Genomic DNA, 23,093 nt, shown 5'->3' with positions numbered 1-23,093 from the left:
GGCTACTCAGAAGAAATTAAGCAAACCTTTGCATGTCTGTAGTTGAAAAGAGAGAGAGAGAGAGAGAGAGAGAGGAAGAAAGAAAGAAAGAAAGAAAGAAAGAAAGAAAGAAAGAAAGAAAGAAAGAAAAGATTCAACAAACTAAAGAAATACAGAATGCCGTTTATGTCCAGGCTAGTTTAGAGTTTAAAACAGATGCCCAAGAGCAGGGCATCATAGTACTATATAATAGCAACTTCACCAACAGCTTCATGTAGCTGAAATGCTCATGTCGAGATATTGGGGAAAATGAAGAATCCATGCAAAGACATACATTCTCAGTAGCTTTCTGCAGTGCTATGGCAACAAACATAATATCCTCATGCCCTCAGGCCTGAAATTTAAAAATGGTCTCAAACACCTGGCCAAGGCTTGGTTGTGTTTTAAAGACTGATTCGCAAAGCCTCCACTTGTAAGTCTGTGGTTGTGCCATGGTGGATTATTTTGTGATCCTTCATGTAGCAAAGCTAGTATATTTAGTCTACTTGGAGATGTTTTTCCTTTATTTTTATGTATCAGAAAATAGAACACATTTTATCTTCATAGCCCATTATTAATTAGTTAGCAATGTTCTTTCTTCATGGAGAAATGAAATAATTGCCCTTTTTACAAGAAAAGAAATAGAACAGCAGCACAGTAATGATGTTTGTATCAATTTAAGTTTTAAGATCTTCTCTGCACTTCATCACAGTGCTAAGTATTCTATAATTAGCATCCTTTGGGGAGGGTGGAGAGGCAGGGTCTTCTTGTGTAGCATAGTCTTGCCCTGAACTCATGACCTTTTGAGAGCCTCTTGCCTGCTGGGATTATAGGCATGTGTTGCCACCCCCAGTTCTGTGGTTATTATCTCATCTAAAGAAATACGAGTATTAGTGTGTGAATATTAGCCTTGTTTTATGGCCTAGAGAACGGACACCAAGAGAATTAACAGATATGAATGAGGCCTTGCAGAACCCAGTTATCTGAATGCAGACTGCACTCTTTTGCCAGGTTACCTTGCCTCTTGCCTCATCTTCTCCCCAGTTCCATCAACAATGGCATAATCATTACAGTAGCAAGCATTTGTGTGTCCCTTATGTGACTGACACTGTGTATAATTGTGTATGCATGCACAGGTGTGTAGACTCATTTAATGCAACCTATTAATAAGGGAGGACAGTCATTCCCATTATTTCATAGAAGAGGAAGGTGAGACACAGAGATATTCTTTAAGTAACAGAGTGACCTTGAGCCAGGCAGCCTGTGGGGCTCCTGCTTTGTTTTGTCCACAAGAATGTCAGTAAGAAGCTCCAGGCCCTCTCTTCCCAACATGGGAGTCTATCCCAGTGTCCACAATCATTCATTTGACTTCAGGAAATAGATGAATTAATCTTCCAGTTTACTATCTCCCTATGACTTCCCCTGATTCCCCCATTCTCAGATAGGACATAATTTTTGTAAACTGCAAAGTAAATTATATAATACTATTTCCTTGGGGCATTTTATTGGAATGCCAGCAACTAGTCACATAATACAAATTAAAAGATAGGGCAAAAATGAAGGAATGAAGGGCACTAACATGTTTAGCACCCAGTATGATGCAGCAGTTTGCTCATGTGGTACATATTTTCCTCGCCATCTACAGTTTATCTGTAATGTTTATGGTAGAGAGGATGGTGGGTGTAGGTGAGAGACTTAATGTAACACGAACAAGGTGACATCAATACAGAACATCCATGCCAGGGCTGTGTGATGACCATAGCTGACACACCAAAAATGTTCAAAATGAATACTCAGTATAGGAGGAAAGAGAAGCCTTTGTGTGATCTATGAGGATGGAGAGTGTGCACTTGGAAACTGCCAAACTTACGAGAGACAAAGCCTGACAGCATTGTCTCACTGACCCTGAAGGAGTGAAGGCATTTCACAGAACCAAGAAGTGGGCCTGGCTCCCTTCTCAATTTATAGTTCTGGGTGTGGAAGACTGCCTGGACAGTTTGAGCCTGCAGTCACTGTGGGACATTGCAAGACCTGAGAAGAGTTTGATGATGGCATCATAATCAGTAAAAGGAAACGACTGTTTGCTGAGCCTCAAAGAGCAATCTGTTGTTTTTTTCCTTTTTATTCATTTGTAAAATCCCAACTGCAGTTTCCCTTCCCTCCCCTCCTCCCAGTCCTTTCCTACCGCCCCACTTTCCTTCTTCCCCAGATCCACTGGTCCTCCAGTTCCCTTCGGAAAATAGCATCTCTCCCAAGGGTACCAACTGAACATGGTATAGCAAGTTACAATAAGACTAAGCACAAACTCTTATCAAGGATGGACGATGCTATCCAATAGGAGGAAAAGAGCACCAGAAGCAGGCAAAAGTGTTAGAGACATACCCTGCTCCCACTATTAGGAGTCCCACAAGAACACCAGGCTACACAGCCCTAACATATATGAAGAGGGCCTAGGTCAGGCTTATACAGGCTTCCTGATTTTCAGTTCAGTATAAAGAGCGCATCTATTAAACTACAGCTGAAATTAATAGAAAGTCTACAGTTAAAATTCAGAATTTGGCAAATGATGTAGAAAATTTGGCCAACTTTTTTTTGCCACAAATCTGCTGCACTTAAAAATATATAGTCAAAGATCTTCAAAAATAATGTCCAGGCGATTGAAAAACCCAGCATGTGATTTACAATATGCCACTGAATTTGAAGTGCTTTGGAAGAGCGTTTACTTAAACCTCATGAAGACAATGATTTAAAGCATGGAATGGAGCCACCAGCGTGGGCAGAAGTGAGAAAGGTTATTGCAAAAACAGCCTGTCTTCCCTCGTGTAGGGAAAAAAAAACAATCGAGAAGCAGGGAGAATCTGTAGTCAGTGTGTCTAAATGGCTATATCACCCTAAAAAATGTGGGTCAACACTGGGCTTTTCAGGGCCAAGATGAATTCCTCCTGCTTCTCCCTCCCTCTGTCCCCTCAGGACCCTATGATACCTTCCTTTGTGATCAGGGTAGGATAGAAACAGCAATGAGTTGGAACTGAGATTTGGAACTGAGTGCTATCAAATCAATACGCCAGCTGGAGCAGAAAGTCCAAACAACATAAATTTCTTGGAAAATGACCCTGTCTTTTGGCAATTATTACTGTGAATGGGAATGACTCAAACTCTTAAGTGTAGCATATCTCCCCCATCCCTATGATCCTCTGTGGTGTGTTTTACTCTTTTATTTATTCCTAGCTCACGATTGCAGATTTCTATGATGGTTGTAGCAGACCGACTCTGAAGGATGCATGCTATAAGACTATATCAGACTTTATTTTCATTTTATATTGTAATTCTCTCTCTCTTTCTCTCTCTCTCTCTTTCTTTCTTTTTTCTGTGATGGTTTTCCTTCTGTGTTATACTTACCTGGCAGGGGAGTTGCTATGGTCACATAAATAAGGTTTTTCCAGAATGGGACTGAACTCATGCACTCTGGATGAGTTCAAAATTTCTCCAAATATGAGGAACTCCACTGAATAGTTTTGGGTAGTGTATTCACATTCATCTCTATATTCAAAAAATAAAAATGGGAACACAAACTTCTACAGCTGCTGTGGAAATCATTATGGTGATTTCTCAAGACCCTGCAATACGACTGTTGGACATATACCCAAAGGAGGCACATTCACACCACAAGGACAGGACATTGCCTCAACTATATTCATAGCAACATTTTTTGCAAGAGCCAGATATTGGAAACATCCTAGATGTCCCTCAACTGAATAATAGATAAAGTAAATGTGGTATACTTACACAATTGAGTACTACTCAGTGGTATAAAACACTGATATCATAAAATGTGCAGGCAAATGGACAAAACTAGAAAAAAAACATCCTAAGTGAGGTAACCCCAAACCAGAAAGACAAATATAGTATGTACTCACTCATAAGAGGATATCAGACATAAAGCAAAAGATACCCAGCCTGCACTCCATAACCCCAGAGAAGCTAGAACCCTCTTCCAGAAACAGATGAAAGCAGATACAGAAATACATAACTAACCAATAGGTCAAGCTCTTGGAGTAAAATCGAAGTGAGGGAGGAGTGATAATATGAACAAAGAAGTCAAGACCATGATGGGGAAACCCACAGAATCAGCTGACCAGAGCTAGTGAGAGGTCTGATAAACGGGGAACCAGCATGAGACCGAACTAGACTCCCTCAATATAGGTGACAATGGTGTGACTGGGACAATATATGAGGCCACTGGCAGTGGGTTCAAGATCTAATTCTAATGCATAAACTGACTTAATGGAGCCTATTCTATATGAAGAGATACCATGCACAGGCTAGGTGCAGGAATGTGGGAGTGGAGAGGTACCTTGGTCCTGCCTCATTGAGAAGATGGGACAGACTTGGTAGACTTCCTAGGGGAGGCCTTACCCTTTCGATGGAGCAGATGGGAGGAGAGGGGGAATGGAGGGATTGGGAGGAGAGGAGGGAGGGGGCACTGGGATTGGAATGTAAAAAGTAAATTAATAAAAATGTATTTCTGTGGAATAATTCCAAAAGGAAAAACCAATACATTTGTAACTACTAACGTGTGCACTTTAAAAATTACCATATTTAAGCATAAAATCAGCCTAACAAGTTAACCTAATGAGCGAGAACCCCTGTGACTAGGCCCTGTTAGTGCAACTGAAGGAAGCAACAGGAATCCTTGCTGCATTTAGCTGATTATTATCTTTGGGTCATATACTGTAGGGAACCTGGTTAATCAATTCAGCCTTATCCATAGTGAACATACCATGTACAACCAGGGTCACTCTCTGAAGAAAAATGATTTGTCTTTATAACATCGATGCTTAGAGTTTGGCAATCAGAATATAAAACAATACACCTCACCTTGTTTATACCCCAGAACTTTGGCTTTTGCCCCCGTGTTGTTTTTTCATTCTTTCTCAGTCTTTGCCAATTTAGCAGGGACCATAAGTAAGGTATACTTTGGAATTCTAGTCACAGATTTGCTATTTAGCAATATTCTCCTGGATGTCCTTGACCCCTGAGATTCAGGGTTTGTTATGCATTTTCCTTTTCCCCACTCATCTATCCAAATGTATTTCCTGTGGGTCTGCTCTTGTATCTGGATGTAAGGTAGACACTGGGGACAGAAAAATGAACATTTTACATAGAAACCTGGGCCTTGGGATACTTAAAACCTCTGAGAGGAAATAGATGTAAGACAGATGGTTACAGTGATAATTAGATGGTTATGTTTTTGTTGAATGGAAAGAAGGAATAGCTGTGTAGAGGTTGACACCTAGTAGTAGACTCCAATGGAGCTTGTGTGAATTCTGAATTTCAAAATAGTAGGCCCAATAAACTGCCTGAATTGGGAACTGTGTCATTAGATGGGGAGCGGGGGAATAAACTGTCAAGGATACAGTACCAGAGTTTCCTGGTTTTCGTTTTATGCCATTTACTTACAAGGAAATAGAAAGTAATCTTTTTTGCTGGTGGGCTGACAGAAAAGAGAATTTGCATTATGCTGAGGAGAGGAAAAATATTTCAAGAACTCAAACTTCATTTGTCTCTTTGATGTGCATAACCCTTAAGGAGTTCATGTAAGCAATTGGGAGATTTTTGCTTGTTTTGTTGTTGTTGTTGTTTTTATTTATTCATTTTTCTTCCACACTGCTTTGGTGTCTTACTCAGAAGTTAATTCTTTTTTTTCTCTTTCTTTCTTTCTTTCTTTCTCTCTCTCTCTCTCTCTCTCTCTCTCTTTCTTTCTTTCTTTCTTTCTTTCTTTCTTTCTTTCTTTCTTTCTTTCTTTCTTTCTTTCTTTCTTTCTTTCTTTTGGCTTTTCAAGACAGGGTTTCTCTGTGGCTTTGGAGGCTGTCCTGGAACTAGCTCTTGTAGACCAGGCTGGCCTCGAACTCACAGAGATCCGCCTGCCTCTGCCTTCCGAGTGCTGGGATTAAAGGCATGCACCACCAACGCCCAGCTCACACTTTTATTTTTAGAAGTTAACTCTTTTGACAATAAGTTTTCTTCTCAGTTCAGAAAGAGGCATAGAAAATGAGCTAACTGCCCCTTGTGGCACGGGTTCGGGAGAGCTGGCCCTGCCTGTCTCACCCCTCCTTGGGGGTGGTGAGGCCGGGTGAAGAGCCTGGCTACCACTCAGTCACCACCCAGACCCAGATCTAGGGCCCAGAGTTGGCTCATCCCAATGTCTACTTACGAGCTGTTGGAGCTCGTGAAGAGGTCGGTCCTGTAGAACTATAGCCGAAGGATCGCCATGACTCTGGGCAACAGCAGGGTATCCCAGAGGAGTCTTGCTGAGGGGTCCAGTATTGATGGTGTAGCCGAAGTCAGAAGCCCTGAACCAGACGGAGGATTAATGGCAACGAAAGCTGTTTGGGCGTTAAGTGTATACCGAACGGGCAGACCGCGGTGCCCAATGCTACTACAACAGATGAGTATGTGATGGAGAGGTGGGATGGAGGAGCAGAGTTAGTTACGTCAGCACAGCGACAGCCGTGACTGGTATGAGAGAAAGCTGCAATTGATAGAGGAGCAGGTTGCTCGCCAGAGGGCTCGACAAGATGTGCTTCTCATTTCATTATTTTTTAACCTTAATCTTTAATTTTCTTTTTGGGGGAGGTGACAAGGGTGGAGGGTGGAAGCGGAAGAGCTGGGAAACGATTGGGATTGGGATGTATGATGTGAAATTTCAAAAGAATCAATACAAAAAAAATTCTGTTAAAAGAGGAAAGATAAATGAGGCAAATGATTGTCTGACATCCAGCAAAGGAATTTGGATTTTTATAATTCAATTCTGTCTTATACAATTCATCACATTTCAGTTGGTTAAAAAGATGAGGGGAGGGGGCTAGAGAAGAGGATCCATGGTTAAGCTCACTTACTACTCTTGCAGAAGACCCAGGTTTGGTTTCCAGCACCCAGGTGCTATCACACAGCCATGGGTAACTCCAGTTCCAAGGGAGACGAGGCCTGTTTCTTGCCTCAGTATGCATGTGGTATACATTAATACACATGGGTAAAACACTCACCTATGCAATAAAGATAAATAAGTCTTGTGTAAAACGGAAGAAATCTGGTGCGATAAGTGAAATGAGCTCTGTTCTAAGACTTTATGGAAGAGGAGACAGTGACTTCTGCTTCTAGCCAATCTAAGAATGGAATACTGAGGATTTCAAAGTCATCCCAGGAAGCTACAGGATTGCTCACCCAATGAGACCCAAGTCTGCGGGAAATCCTGCTTTCGTTGATATATTAACTGCTTTAATACCACTGCCTTTGCCATTCAGGGTATTTTGTGTTACTGTAAGATGAAGGAATAGATATAAAGTAGAGATAGAAGTGATATCCTTGGGAAAATGTTACTCGGAAATGGACCCACAGACACATTTGCCTGATTCATGGGATTTGATCTGAAGGTGCTGTGATAAGGAAAAATGGCAAGGTGCAGAAAGAGCGTGAAAAGAGAGGAGGTCATCCAGAGTGAGGGTGGGGAAGGAGTATGAGGAAGCGAGGTCTAAAGAGACTTTACTTCATACTGACTTAGGGCAGCTGAGAGTACTTAGCAGCAATTTCAGTGAAAACACTCTCTGGGGAAGCTTCTCTTTGATGGTTTGACTGCATTTGAATATAAATCCCCAAACACTGGTAAATCACAGGTTCAGAAGATCAAAACCTGACAGGAATCAAAACGCGAATCAATATTCAAAGGAAAGTTTACAGATGGGGAGACTGGGTTAAAACAAAGAATACACAATGTAGGTTTCTAGGTTTCTAGGTTTGCACTCTTAACCTAGCGCAGATCTGTTGCCTGTTCTTGTGTTGTTCAGAGTCCTTGACAGGAACAGACTGTCTCTGCTCTGTGGTCCATGTTACAGGGCTCATGAAAACCGGACTTCGTATAATTCTAATGCCCACTTCGCTGAGCATCTGAAATCAGTGCCATGTGTGTCACATCCTATGAGAGAAGAGACTACTATGTGCCCAAGATCTATATTACTGTTTGACCTGGAGGAAAATTCATCTTTAAGCTTCATTCCTCCCACCAAGAAGTCATGAGTGCTGACAGTCTGTAAGCCCGAAGACTGAATGAGGGAACACACACTGTGCATTTGAAGAGCATCCTGGAGCCCCTTTGACTTCATGTTTTATCGTACTTCTGTGAATTGTTTGTTCAACTTTAGGCAAGTTGCTTATTTTTGCATTTCTCACTTTCCTCGTCTGCATACAGACATGATATAGTGTCTATCTGAGAGATATTAAATACATGATGCCATAGCTACTAAATACATGAACTCAGTGATTTCAGTTACGGAGTCACGGCCGCTGTGGTTGTCTGCACTGGGCCTGCACTACGCTGGTGACAGAAATAATCAATCATGGAAGCAGGAGAGTTTCGAGGGTCATTACCCCTCCTTGGTGAACACTGACCACTGAGAGATGCTATAGGGGACCATTGTCTTCAGTTGTGTATCCACTAGAGAGTCTACCAGACTCCAGTGCTTGGTTCACACCTATGGTCACACTTGTGGGTCACAAAACAAACAGGCTACACAACTCAGGAGAGGGACTTACAAGGAGCAAGCACTGTACGTGTGTATGAAACACCTAAAGAACCAAGTTAAATAATAAGAAATAAAGGCAATTAAAAGACTTAAACTAAGCAAAGGTAACTATTGCTTGGTGAAAACCTCTGCTTACTGTGAAAATATTAATATCACAGTTGTTAATATTTAGATTCAAACGGGAGAACTTGCTTTCTAATTTTATTTGCTAATACCTTAAAAGTCCTTAGCATTTCCGTAATGCCACATTTAAGATACATTTTTAATTATAGCTTGATTTGTGACAGGTGTGAAATTGCAATAGCTAATTTGCTTATTTCTCTTGATACAACGCATATAATTTGAACATAGAAAAATAGTGTTAAAAACCTTAACAATAACTTTTGGCATTTTGACAACCCGAGAGAAGTTTCTATTTGTATTCATTTGTATTTTAAGAAAAATGAGAACATTACTTTTTAGATGAAGCATTCTCTTTGGGAGAAAGTGTGTGTATGTGGTGTGTGTGTGTGTCTGTCTGTCTGTCTGTCTGTCTGTCTGTGTACATGGCTGGCTCTCCATCTGACACTGTGACATAGAACCTCTTCTGACTCCAGTCACCTAGCTTACTCCAAGGACTCCATACCTCTGTTTCCACCTTTACTGAAATACAGGCAGACCACACATATCTGGCTTTATGTGATTTTTGGGGATCCAAACTATAGGCCATATGATTTCATGACAAGCACTTTACCCGTGATACAGCTCACATAATCTCTTTACTAAAACAAAAAGTAATGAGGAATATACATAAATCATCAATGCAAAACCTGTGATTTTTTTTTTTTTTGGTTTTACGAGACAGGGTTTCTCTGTTTTGGAGGCTGTCGGTCCAGCCTGGCCTCGAACTCACAGAGATCCGCCTGCCTCTGCCTCCCGAGTGCTGGGATTAAAGGCGTGCGCCACCAACGCCTGGCAACCCTGTGGTTTTTTGAAAATACATTCAAGTAACATTTGTTGAGGTCAAGAAATGGTACATTACCAGAATCCCGGGAGCCTCTAATCTACTGCCATGAACTAAGGATTCTAGATTCCTAGAAGTCAAAGGAAAGGGAAATGGTAGTTCCAGTTACTGGAGAGATTGAAGCTTCTCTTAATTAGGGTTCCTATTGCATTGATAAAGACTATGAAAGGCAAATGGCTTTTCATATTCTAAGCCATGGTTAACTGAGGGAAACTGATGCAGGAACTGGAGCAGAGACCATGGAGTGCTGCTTATTGGCTTGTTTCCCCTGGCTTGTGCAGTTTCCTTTCTTCTTTTTATTTTTAAAACAATCTTATTTCACACACCAATTCCAGTTCCCTGTCTCTTCTGTCCTCCCATTCCCCTACAATCTCTCCACTCCATCCCCTATCTACTCCTCAGAGAGAGTGAGGTCTCCCTTGGGAAATTATCAGAGTCTGTCACACCATTTAGGGCAGGACCAAGACCTGTATCTAGTCTGAGCAACACCACTGCTCTGTGCTTTTCAAAAGGAGCTGGGAATGAAGCTTAGCAATGGAGCCCTTGCCCAGCTTGATTATCAACAGAAGTAATCACAAAAAAAAGAGGAATCAGCAAGGAAACGTGTTCTTCCCCTAGAGCAGTGGTTCTCAACTTTCCCAATACTGTGACCCTTTAATACAGTTCCTCATATTGTGAGGATCCCCCCACCCATGAAATTATTCCTTTGCTACTTCATAACTGCAATCTTGCTACTGTTATTAATCACAGTGTAAATATATGTGTTTTCTGATGGTCTCACACGACCCCTGTGAAAAGGTCACTCAAACCTCAGGGGTCATGCCCCTTGGGTTGAGAACCACTTCCCTAAAAGCATCCAGAAGAAGCACAGTCTTATTACTCATGATTTGGGACCCTAAGATGTTTTAGACTTCTACCTTTGCACTCTAAGGTATTGGATTTGTATGGCAATAAGCTATGGGACATGTTGCAACATGTTATAGTGGCCATAAAAAACTAATACAATTTTATGTGATTTTGAAAAATCAGTTCTTTCAAAATGTATATACATGCTTATTTCTTCATAAAATCCCAACCTTTTTCTAGTACAATTTTACTTTTACATCAAAGGTGGTTAAGCTACTGCATGTCAAATTTTCTTATACAATGTTATTAATGACCATAGTTCAATTTCTACTAAGTACTTCCAGAAGATATTTTACAAACACAACATTTATTTTAGCAACAGTATCTCTTTTTTAAAGCTTTTTTCTTTCTTTCTAAAAAAATGTATGTTCCCAATTGTTCTTTTTTGTTTTGATACATGTTCTAGTTTTTTTTCCCCTGTGGTAAAACACTGACCAAAAACCACTTTGGAAAAGAAAAGATTTAGTTCATCTTATAGCTTGTAGTCCATCATGAAGGGAAGTCAGCCTGGTCAGGAACCTAGAGGCAGGAACTGAAGCAGAGGCCATGGAAGAAAACTCCTTTCTGGCTTGCTTCTCATGTTTTTTTTTTTGTTTGCTTTTGTTTTTGTTTTTACGAGACAGGGTTTCTCTGTATTGTTTTGGAGGCTATCGGTCCAGCCCGGCCTCGAACTCACAGAGATCCACCTGCCTCTGCCTCCCGAGTGCTGGGATTAAAGGCGTGCGCCACCACCGCCCGGCCCAATACATTTTATACTCTTACAATTTTTCTTTTTCTTTAAAAAAAAAACTCTTCACACACACACACACACACACACACACACACACACACACACACACAATCACTCCCTGATAGTACTTCTAATACTGCTATCCCTATTGGAAACACTACATTTCATCACTTGTGTAGAGAAAAGATATGGGAAAAAAAAGCACAGAAGCTAGGAATGTTTTTTGGGCTTCCTTTTTTTGTGTTTTCCTTAGACATTTTCATTTATGTCCTGTTATCTGCCATTCTTCCTGTTCAACAGGACAGAACTCCCTCCACCCTAATCCATCAAAGAGACCTGTAGCAGGTGAATTGGAACTATAAATAAGAAGGCACAGGAATCAACTGAAAGACCAGGAAACATTCGATTGTCAGCATACATTCCCAAATTGCAAGATATCCACAGCCCTCAGGGCTCAATCCCAACCCCCAGAACAGTAGGCTGGTGGCATCTGTTTGAGGGCTATCTGCTTCTAAGGTTTTGTGTTGAAATCAATCTCCATAAAGTAGGGTCCTCTTCAGGGACTTCCAGTCAAAATGCACAAGTCAGCAAAGACTCATCTAAGAAGACTTTCCAGAAGGGTAAACACTGTATTGTTTGGACATAGTAAACAGAAGTGTTTAAACTTTGTCCTGAAGTAGGAAGTGTTCTAACCCTGGGCCATTACAGAATCACCAGTTCTAGATAAAAATATATCTATTGCACACATGAGTAACAATATTGGACACCCGTGAATGACAAAGTAGGATGTGTGTGCATAAATGCATAGTTTCACAAAAGAACTGTAGAATGTAACCGAAACATTTAGCATATGATTCTTATACACGATGGTGGACAATATTTTAACAGCCCCTTTGACATTTCTCTCTCCTTCCAGGATTACCATCTTGTCCTCCTTATGGGCTGGCCAGAGGTGAGCCCTGGCAGGTACCACTGTGTGCTAGCTCAGAGCTCTGAGACCCTAGACAGGCTGTTGCAGGTGCCCTTTGTTGACTTGCTTGTCTTGGTCAGAGGTAACAGGAGAGGACAGTATATCAGGGTTAATTGCTAGAAGGAAAATGTGAGAATTCAAGGGAATATAAATAGGTTAGCCAGAGCGAGAAAATCAGGAGCAGAAACTGTAGAATATTTACTTGTTTTGCACAGAGAGACAAGGCGAGCCAAGTTTCCAAGTAAACTAACATTTCAGTAAGGGCTTGATTTTTAAAATCTGGGGTTCTTTTCTAAAGCTGCCTCCCCACATCAAACTCATTAAAACGAAAGAAAGCTATGTGCATATGAAGTCAATCATAATCACCAGCACAGAAGCCTAGGATCTAGTCAGCTTCCTGCTGGGAGAAAGCTATCATAGGAACTTAAGACATCTGGGAGAGGTTGACACAAAAGACAAATGATTGACTCATGAAAGAGAATTCAAGTTGTAGATAAAAGAGTAAAAGGATGTCTGGGTGCCAGGTGTTTATGAGCTACTGGGGACGTTGGTACCTCTGAAGTAATTCTAACGGTTGAATGTGTCTTGTCTGATGCAGGATCTTCATGGTGGTTTGAAAGTAGAGTTGGCCTGCAAAGTTGTAGAAATTCATTATTTGGAAACTTGTGAACTATGGAGCATAGCCTGAAGCCATGATTGTTCTGTCCATATGGTCATGTTGGGTATTATACCATCCTGGAAGGATAGAAAGGGTGTCAGCACACTGGTCTCTATACCGTGTGGTCATCTGAGGCCACTCTGTAAAGTGAGCACTTCTCTTTCTTCCTGGTTTTCTTTGACATTTTTATACATGTATATAACCAATTTCAGTCCTTTACCCCACTGGCCTTTCCAATCACCACCCCCTTTCCCACTGAAATTCTTCCTAACAAGTTTCTTTACCACCCTCATGTCTTCCCTCTGTAGATAGCCTTCTGAACTTAAGAAACTTGCATGCATGAGTTTGGGTGGGAAGCTAATTCCCAGGAGTATGGACAACTTAACACTGCTTCACCAGTGAAGAAAGCTACCCTTTCCTCTAACAACCATTAGCTGCCAATAATCCCTCAAAGAGGGATGAGGTCTCCATGGGAACATTGTGACTGGTCCAGTCTGGTACAAACCCCTTGCAGTGAGTGCTTCAGTACAATGCTATGTCACGCCCAGTAGACTTTGTTGTTGTTGAATACTTCCTCATCTTCTCACTCTTATATTCTACTTCCTCTTCAGTGATGTCCTCCGAGCCATGCACAGCCAAGAGAAATTCTAAAGCCAGTTATTCCCTGAACCCTAATTGGCTGTTCTAGAAATACTCTCTTATCTTCCCACTCCATATTAACACTTCCATTTTCAATAAGTTAAGACTGGGCCTGAAAATGTAAAACATCCTGTTGTGTGTTGTGGATGGAAGTTTATTCCATACTGACTTGCATAACTATCTTCTATATGTAACTCAGCTTTCATGCATACTTAAAATGCTGTGACTATTTTAGAGAACTTTTGCCATTGTAAATTGATCTCCTCTGTCATCTTAAGCAGTGGACCAGTGTATGATAACTTTGTGACAGTTAGAAAACAGGAAGGGACAACAGAGATTGCTCAGTGGTTAAGAATGCTTACTGTTTCTTCCAGACAATTTGAATTAGTTGCAGCACCCAGGTTGGTCAGCTCACAAAGGACACCTACACACATATGACTTGTGTTCAACAGACACAAGCAGATATACATACACAAAAATAAAAAGAAAGTGCAGGAGACAGAAACAAGCACTGGTACTTTAAAATCTTTTAGCTTAGGTATTAATACCATGAAGAGCATAGATATTGACAGAAAAACTTAGTGAATGTTCACCCTAGCGTACAACTGAGTTGCCTCCACTTAACTCTATTCTGGACCATTCTCAGTACTCCAGAGACTTCAGCATCCTTTTCCCGATCATTAACCCCTTGACAGGGATTCCCTCCTGGTGCTTTTGTCACCATGTATTGATTTCATAAACTTTAACTTCCCAGGAGTGGAACCATACAGAATGTATTTTCTTGTGCCTGCTTTTTTTTTTTTTTACGAGACAGGGTTTCTCTGTATTCTTTTGAAGGCTGTCGGTCCAGCCTGGCCTCGAACTCACAGAGATCCACCTGCCTCTGCCTCCTGAGTGCTGGGATTAAAGGCGTGCTCCACCACCGCCCGGTGTGCCTGCTTTCTTTAGCTCAAGTTTTGTCTAGAGGACTCACCTATATTGCATACAGAATGTTTATTCTTTATACTACTGAGTAAAATTCTCCTATAGGACACAGCGAAGTTTATTTACACAGATTCCTATTGATGCATTTTTGAACGTTTCCAGGTTTCAGCTCTAATAAATGGGTGTGAATTTCAAGCACATTTGGTATCCTGAGAGTACAGCAAGCTGACTGTAGACTTTTTATGTTGTAGGAGGCTGTGCAGATTTGGCTTCCCAACACAGTCAAAGGTGTTTTCCTTAATGCTCATTTAAAGTTACAATGTTATACAAAATGTGTGGAAACCCCAGTTGTTAGAAATCTTTACCAACCGATAATGTTCGAGATTAGATCTGAAATGTCCCCAAAAGGCCTGTGTTCAAAGGTTTGGCCACTAGTCACAGATTGACAGGGAAGTGGTGGAACTTTTCTTTAAAAGGTGAGGGTTTATAGGAGGAAGTGGGACCAGCACCTTCCCTTTTGTAATTTTGTTCCTAGGCTTCTGTAAGGGTCATCAGCTCCCCACATGTTCCCTGTCTTCACCACAGGTTCCTAGACACTGGTGCAGCCAATTACCCAAATCTCTGCAACTGTCAGTCAAAAGAAACTTGTCAACCTTTTAAGATTTTGTAAGTATTTTGTCACAGTAGCACCAGATCACTAACACCCTTGGCATGATTAATCTTTTTTATAATTTCAGCCTTATAGTATGTATGTTGTGACTTTTTTGTTTTTAATTTGCATTCTTCAAGTGCTTATCTGTTTGGACATCTTCTTTTGAGAAGTACCATTGGAAGGTCTTGCTTTCTCCTTTTTCTCTTGGTTTTTCAAGACACGATTTCTCTGTGTAGTCTTACCTGTCCTAGAACTCCATCTGTAGATGAGGCTGGCTTTGAGATCCACCTGCTTCTGCTTCTGGAGTGCTGGGATTAAACGAATGTGCCACCACTGCCTGGCTAGAGGGCTTTTTTTTTACTTTTTGTGTTTATTTTTACTAATTAATGAATTCTGAAGTTTCTAACTATTTTGATTATTGAGTCATTTGCTAGATATAGACATGAATGTCACATACAGATGCATATAGCCATGTATATGTATGTTATTCATAAATATGTATGCATATCAAATTTACCTATGCTTCATATCCATATACCAGTGAATATGTTCATATGTGTTACAGTGGCATGTTAGTTATGATTTATTAAAGCTTGCGTGAAGATTCTGAGAGCAAAGTCAGCCACGAGCTATAGAAGCCAGGCACACACCTTTAATGCCAGCAGCCAGAAGCTAGGAGGTGGTGGCATATACATTTAATCCTAGGACTCAGGATTAAGAGGTAGACGGAACTCTGTGAGTCCAAGGCCACCCAGATCTACACAAGACTGACTCAATCTAAAGGAGAATTATAGCTCACCCCTTTAATCCCAGGACTCATGAGACGTATTTAAGACGGGAATAGTATTCAGTATGAAGCATTCATTCTCCATTCTCCAGCCACACTGAAGATAGGAAGCATTCATTCTCCAGCCACACCAAAGATAGGAGAATTCAGTTTCTAGCCCTGCAGCAGTTTGAGATTTGGTGAAGAGCTCGTGCATGGATCAGCCCTTTCAGCCTGAGCTTGAGGTAAGGGCTGGTGACCCACAGCTTTGCTTCCTTGATCTTCAGCTTGAACCCCAATATCAGTATCTGGGTCCTTTTATTTTATCGTGTTACAATGTATGTCTTCTTCAATCTATACATAGACCTCTGTTTTTAAGCCTTCTAATGAAGGTGAACCCTACATGTTTTTTGTTGGTTTGGAATTTTTTTGAGGCAGGGTTTCTCTGTGTAGCCTTAGCTGACCTGGAACTCATTCTGTAGACTTGACTGGCCTCAAACTCAGAGATCTACCTGTCTCTGTCTCCCTACTGCTGGAATTAACCTCCTAGCTCAGAACTCTCATTGTGATTTTAACCTTTCTCTTTTTTTACCTAGTATCTTTTTTATTCTCTTTAGAAGTCCTCAATATACCAAATGAATCAGACATTTGCTAATGTCTTCTATTAGAAGCTTCATTGTTCTGCTGTTCAGATTTAATGCTAAGAATCTCAGTTTATTTTTATCCATGGTAATGAAGTAGGGCAAAGTTCATTTCCTTCCACCTATTTAAGGATCCTCATTAAAAAGAGACTTTTACATTTTCTTATTGAGTTTCTGGAACATGCTTACAATCACATACATGACCATACACATGTGCCAGCTTTAGGCTGCTCTATTTTGGTTGTTTTGAATCATACCACAATATGTTAGCAACTATAACTTTGAAGTAAACATTGAGACATAGGACATAGTAAATCCTTTTCTGAGACAGCCCTAGAACTTGCTGTGTAGACAAGGCTAGCCTTAGATTCACACTTATCTACCTGCCTCTGCCTCCCAAGTCACCTTTTTTTTCAAGTGTCTTTTGTTGACCCAGGTGCTCACTATCTCAGCAAGGCTGACAGGCTAGAAAGTCCTTCTCTCTGTGATCCACCTGTCTGTCACCCCTCAGTACTGGGTCGCAGAATTGAACCATTGCTCCAGGCTACTTGTGGGTACTGGGCATCTAGACATGCTTGTACAGCCAGCTCCTTATCCACTGTGCCATCTCCCCAGCCTGCCCTGCACCTTTTACATTTATGGATTACTCTTCCAGAGTCTCTACCATAAACCCAACTTGTCAAATACCATAAAATATAACCTTTTCAGAAATATAATCGCTTTTATTGACTCTATATATCAGTTTGAGCACAAATGAGACTTTAATAATATTGCATCTCTCAATAAAAATACATTTCTCCATTGTTGGCTTCTAAAATTTTTTCCATCATGCTTTTTAGTGTTCAATATGATATCCTTTAATGTTTGTTCTTAGCTCTATTCCTTTGTTGCTACTTGTCGTAAGTGACTGTTCTCTGAGCCAAGCAACTGCCATCTTGCAGTCCAGCTTAGCGTCCTTTAGCAGAAGATCATCCCAGCTAGGCTAGTTCATGCTTTGCAGCCCTGCATAGACAGGTGGAATAGGGTATGGAATTCTTGCCTGGGTGTCCAGCTGCTCCCTGGCATAGGGCAACTCTGCGAGCGGCCTTGGGGAGAGGTTAGAGTACAGATATGGGGAACACTAGAGGGTGCTTCATCTATGCAGTTATAGGAAAGCCATCTTTAGTGCTGGGTAAGGCTTTTCAGGTATGATTGGAGAAGGAGTACCCCATTCCAATGAGTATCCCCTCACCTAGGTTCTGTAAGGAAGCCCAATAAAGCCATTAGCTCTCCAGAGGGAACTTGGGTAAAATCATGACTCCATTTGTCACTGAGACCTTGGGAAGACAGGTAGCCCTGGCTTCGTCTCCCCCAGAGAAGGAGTTTTAGTAACAACACTGGAAATAATATTTAAAAACTCTCACCCAATCATTGATGAATAGCCTCAACGTGCTTGTAATCTGTGTCCAGCAAGACACTTGTTGACTCTCATAGTTGTCTTGTATACTCTTTCAGATTTTTAAAGTTCACAGTCACCATCTGTGAATAATGACAGCTTAACTTTTTCTTTCCAGTTTCTAATTGTTTAAATTTCACTTCCTTTTTTTTTCCTTCCCTCTCATCACATTGGGTAGGAGCCAGACAGAATGTTGAAGAGAAAGCAATGTCATCATAATTAACTTCAAGTTTCCCTTAGTTTTGTAGGTAATCCAAGACTTAGGGTCTTTACGATGCTTCGTGTATTTCTCAGTATTGGAGGTAGACAAGTCAGGGCCACCGATGCTCTGCGCAGCCTCCTTCAAACCTTTGCTCTGCTTAGGTTTCTGTGCCTTGGAACCTGGGGATTATGCCTTCTCCACTGGAGAATTGCTGCTATTTTCTGAGTTCTGTTGCACCGGGCTACGAGAGATGAGCAAATGAGGAACATCTTCCCCACCCTTGACTCTGCACCCACTCACACTACCTCATGAAGCTCTGAGACAGTGGTTCTCAACCGGTTCTTGAACAACCTTTTCACAGGGGATGCCTAAGACCATCGGAAAACATAGATATTTACATTATGATTCATAACTGAAGCAAAGTTACAGTTATGAAGTTGCTAAGAAAATCATTTTACGGTTGGATGTCACCACATTATAAGGAACCGTGTTAAAGGGTCTCAACATTCGGAAGGCTAAAAACCACTGCTGTGAGACAAAATACTTCAATTGCCTTTGTTTCTTACTCAGACACTGTTTCCAAAAAATGATATCTTTTCATCATTCTTATATTGGCAATTGAAATTTCCAGCAAAATTAAAAAGTTGCAGCAGATATCAGCTAAAATAATGAAGTTAAAGCACTTGAAAAGTGTTGAGCTCATGCTCATAAAAATATCAGACTGGAATATAAATAAACACACGACCGTTTGATCACCACCATCATCTAGTAAACATGCAAGTAAGCTAAGCCTCTCTTCTGCATTTAAGATTAGCTTCTTTGCCTTTCTCTCCTTTAAATTCAGATTCACAATTTTATCAAAGTGTAATGTATTTTAGACTTCAGAGCATGTTTACTGAATACACCACACTGCTTTGTGGCAAAACTTAATTTGGCATTTAAATAGCAAATACTTATTTGGTATTGAAATTCCATTTAGATTTTGCACCTAGAATTTTTCAGATGCAAATTGTAAAGATATTTTAAAGACATACTATAACTGGTGATATTTTAAGTGAGAATGTGCTTTTATTTTACTTTTTCAAAATTTTAAATTATATTATTAAAGATAAAGAGTTAACTAAATAAAAATAAAACGTGTTTTTCTTTTTAATTTTTTACACAGTCTCTTGTAGTCAAAACTGGCCTGGAGCTAAGTGGTGGCGGTATAAGTCTTTAATCACAGCACTCAGAGACAAAGGCAGGAAGATCTCTGTGAGTTCGAGGCCAACCTGATCTACAGAGCCAGTTCCATAACAGGCTCCAAAAGCTACAGAGAAACCCCTGCCTCAAAAAAAAAACAAACAAAAAACAAAAACAAAAACAAAACAAAACCTGGCCTGGAACTCGCTATAATGATGGCTATAAATTAGGGGTTAGACCTCAACTCTGGATTCTGCTGTCCCCACCCCTGAAGATCTGGGATTACAGGCCTTTGACATCATGCACCAATATAGAAATACTGCTCTTAACGAGAAATTGAGCCTTTAACATAGTATGTGTTTTTGTATAAATATGATATTTTCCTGAAATGAAACAAAATTTAGCTTGAACTTGTCAGTTTCAATCTGACCTGTGTTCGTTGATGGGAGTGCCGAGACATTGCCTATGTAAACAAGTAGGCAAAAAATGAAATTCCATTATAACAATATTAATTAATATCCTTTCACATCTTGTAAATAGAGTGGCAAAGTAAAAACTGATTTATCATTTAAAACTATTTTCCCAATTGTATATTCAAACTTTGCAAAAAAGAATGGATTTTTAAGTGTGCTAGCAAACATATGAGCATTTGATACAATGCATGCTTCCTATAGCTTGATTTAGCCATTTCACGACTCGATGAATGCATTTAGGTCACGATCATGCTGAATATTAGAAATATAAATCACTTTCATAACTTGAAAAATAAGTATGTTTAATATATTAGTCAACAGTTGTATTGACTATTTTCCCTATGTTAGAGGCAAAGAACAGAAAATATCCCAATGTCCAAGGGCCTTAGTGTGGTCACTAAAATCCCTTCTCCATTTTTTGAGTGACATTCCGAAGGTCTTAGCAAGATGTGAACTTCCTTTCATTCTGGTCTCACTATTTCACTAATACAACCCGCTTGCTTTACAAGAAAAGTTTGAGAAAATAGAAATACATTCAATTCGCTTGGACTTGTTTCACATTTTATGCTATATTTTCTGGTGAAAATATAACATACATATTTGTCTCATTAAGTTTATAAAAAGCTCCTTTCATGTAGTTGAGTTGGAAAAGCAAGATTTTATGGTAATAGCATAAAATATGTCAGAAAAATCTACATCTATTTCTCAAGTAAATCTACAATGTGCATTTCCATCGGCACACAAAAATAAAGTGGCAATTGTGTGTGTAAAGCAGCCAAGATTAAAAGGAAATGTAGATTTGCAGTAATTTGTTGCTTTTGTCAGGTGCTTAAAGTAGTAAATGAAAATGTGCTTCTTTCTTATTTAATATGTAACAATAGGAAGTCATGTATCTCATAGTGTTTTAGCTGATGACAGCCGGGCTCAACTACAGCAGACTCATAAAACAAATCACCTGGTGATGTCATGGCCTCTTGGTTTATGCAAGTGGGATCTGTGACACTCACATGATGAAAAAGATCCCTAAGGACACATTTCTCAGAATACAGTCACTACCAACTACGTGACTGTTATGTGAAGCATACCTAGGCAGGAGGCACAGCTTGGCAGTTAAAAAGGGGGCACTTCTCTTGCACAGGACCCTAATTCAGTTCCCAGAACTCATGCCTGACAAGTGTGCAACCACTTATCACTCCAGTTCCAGGGGAGATGATGCCCTCCTCCGGCCTCCACAAGCATCTGCATGCTCCTGGTGCACACATACTCACAAAGGAACCTACAAACACACACACACACACACACACACACACAGAGACAGAGACAGAGAGAGACAGAGAGACAGAGACAGAGACAGAGAGAAAGACAGATAACTTTTTGAAAGTGTTTATTTTTATTTTTAAATTTAAATTAGAAACAAGGTTGCTTCACAAGTCAATCCCAGGTCCCTCTCCCTTTCCCTCCCCTCCTCCCATGCCCTCTCAACCTCTCCCAAAACCCTCTCCTTTCCCCAGGGAGGGTGAGGTCCTCCATGGGGGTGTCAACAGTTTGTCATTTCATCCAGGGAAGGGCCTAGACCCTCCCCCAAGAGTACAGGATGAGAATGCATCTCTCATTGTGGGATGGGCACCCAAAGTCCATTTGTATGCCAGGGATAAATACTGATCTACTATCCAAGGCCCAATAGATTGCCTAGGCCTCCTCACTGATACCCACATTCAGGGGATCTTGATCAGGCCCATACTGGATTCCCAGCCATCAGTCTGGGATTCAAGAGCTACCCCTTGTTCAGGTCAGCTATTTCTGGGGGTTAACCCCTTTGCTCATCAGTCCTCCCTTTCTGTCCCTGGGTTCCTTGAGTTCAGCTCAGTGTTTAGCTGTGGGAGTCTGCCTCTGCTTCCATCATCCATTGAAAGAAGGTTCTGTTTCTCAGACTCTCTGGCAATGGGATTGTAGGCTGGCACTCCCCAGATGTATGTCTAAAATCCATATATGAGAGAGTACATACCATGTTTGTCATTTTGTGACTGGGTTACCTCACTCAGGATGGTTTCTTCTATTGCCATCCATTTGCCTGCAAATTTCAGGATTTCATTGTTTTTTTTTTTTCTGTTGAATAGTACTCCATTGTGTAAAATGTACCACATTTTCTCTATTCACTCTTCAGCTGAAGGGCATGTAGGTTGCTTCCAAGTTCTGGCTATTACAAATAATGCTGCTGTGAACATAGTGGAACAGATGTCCTTGTTGTATGAATGTGATTCTTTTGGATATATGCCTAAGAGCGGAATTGTTGGGTCTTGTGGCAGGCTGATTCCCATTTTTCTGAGGAATCTCCATACTGATTTCCAAAGTGGCTGTATGAGTTTGCACTCCCACCAGCAGTGGAAGAGTGTTCCTCTTTCTCCACATCCTCTCCAGCATAAACTGCTGTTGGTTTTTTTTTTTAATTTTAGCCATTCTGACAGGAGTAAGATGGCATCTCAGAGTTGTTTTGATTTGCATTTCCCAGATGTCTAGGGATGTTGAGCACTTTCTCAAGTGCCTCTCAGCCATTTTAGTCTCCTCTATTGAGAATTCTCTATGTAGTTCTGTAGCCCACATTTTAATTGGATCCTTTGGTGTTTTGGAGACTTGCTTCTTGAGTTCTTTGTAAATTTTGCAGATCAGCCCTCTGTCAGATGTGGGATTAGTGAATATCTTTTTCAGTTTTGTGGGCTGCCTTTTTGTCTTGTTGACTGTGTCCTTTGCTTTACAGAAGCTTCTCAATTTCAGGAGGTCCCATTTGTTAATTGTTGATCTCACTGTCTGTGCTAGTGGTGTTATGTTCAGGAAGCTGTCTCCTGTACCAATTCATCCAAGGGTACCACCCACTTTCTCTTCTAAGAGGTTCAGTATGGCTGGATTTATGTTGAGGTCTTTGATCCATTTGGACTTAAGTTGGCGATAGACATGGATCTATCTGTAGGCTTCTACAAGCCAGCATCCAGTTGTGCCAGCACCATTTGTTGAAGGTGCTTTCTTTTTTCCATTGTATATTTTTATCTTCTTTGTTGAAGATCAGATATTCATACATGTATGGGTTAATATCAGGGTGTTGAATTCAATTCCATTGATCTACCTGTCTATTTTTGTGCCAATACCAAGCTGTTTTCAGGACTACAGCTCTATAATACAGCTTGAAGTCAGGGATAGTGATGCCTCCAGATGTTGCTTTGTTGAATAAGGTTGTTTTGGCTATCCTGGGTCTTTTGTTTTTCCATACAAAATTGATTATTGTTTTTTCAAGGTCTGTGAAGACTTGTGCTGGTATTTTAA

At 40.6% G+C, this 23,093-nt stretch overlaps 1 non-coding gene across 1 annotated transcript; it reads left to right on the top strand.

Annotated features, from left to right (window-relative positions):
* The first annotated feature begins 3,409 nt into the window (after positions 1-3,409).
* Positions 3,410-3,565, top strand: LOC121137381. Its single transcript, XR_005874631.1, has one exon. It is a non-coding gene; the product is annotated as a U1 spliceosomal RNA (small nuclear RNA).
* Positions 3,566-23,093: the final 19,528 nt, after the last annotated feature.

The sequence above is a fragment of the Mesocricetus auratus genome, unplaced genomic scaffold, assembly GCF_017639785.1.
Source record: "Mesocricetus auratus isolate SY011 unplaced genomic scaffold, BCM_Maur_2.0 Super-Scaffold_100676, whole genome shotgun sequence".
Taxonomy (NCBI): Eukaryota; Metazoa; Chordata; class Mammalia; order Rodentia; family Cricetidae; genus Mesocricetus; species Mesocricetus auratus.
This window is presented reverse-complemented; position numbering and strand designations above follow the sequence as displayed.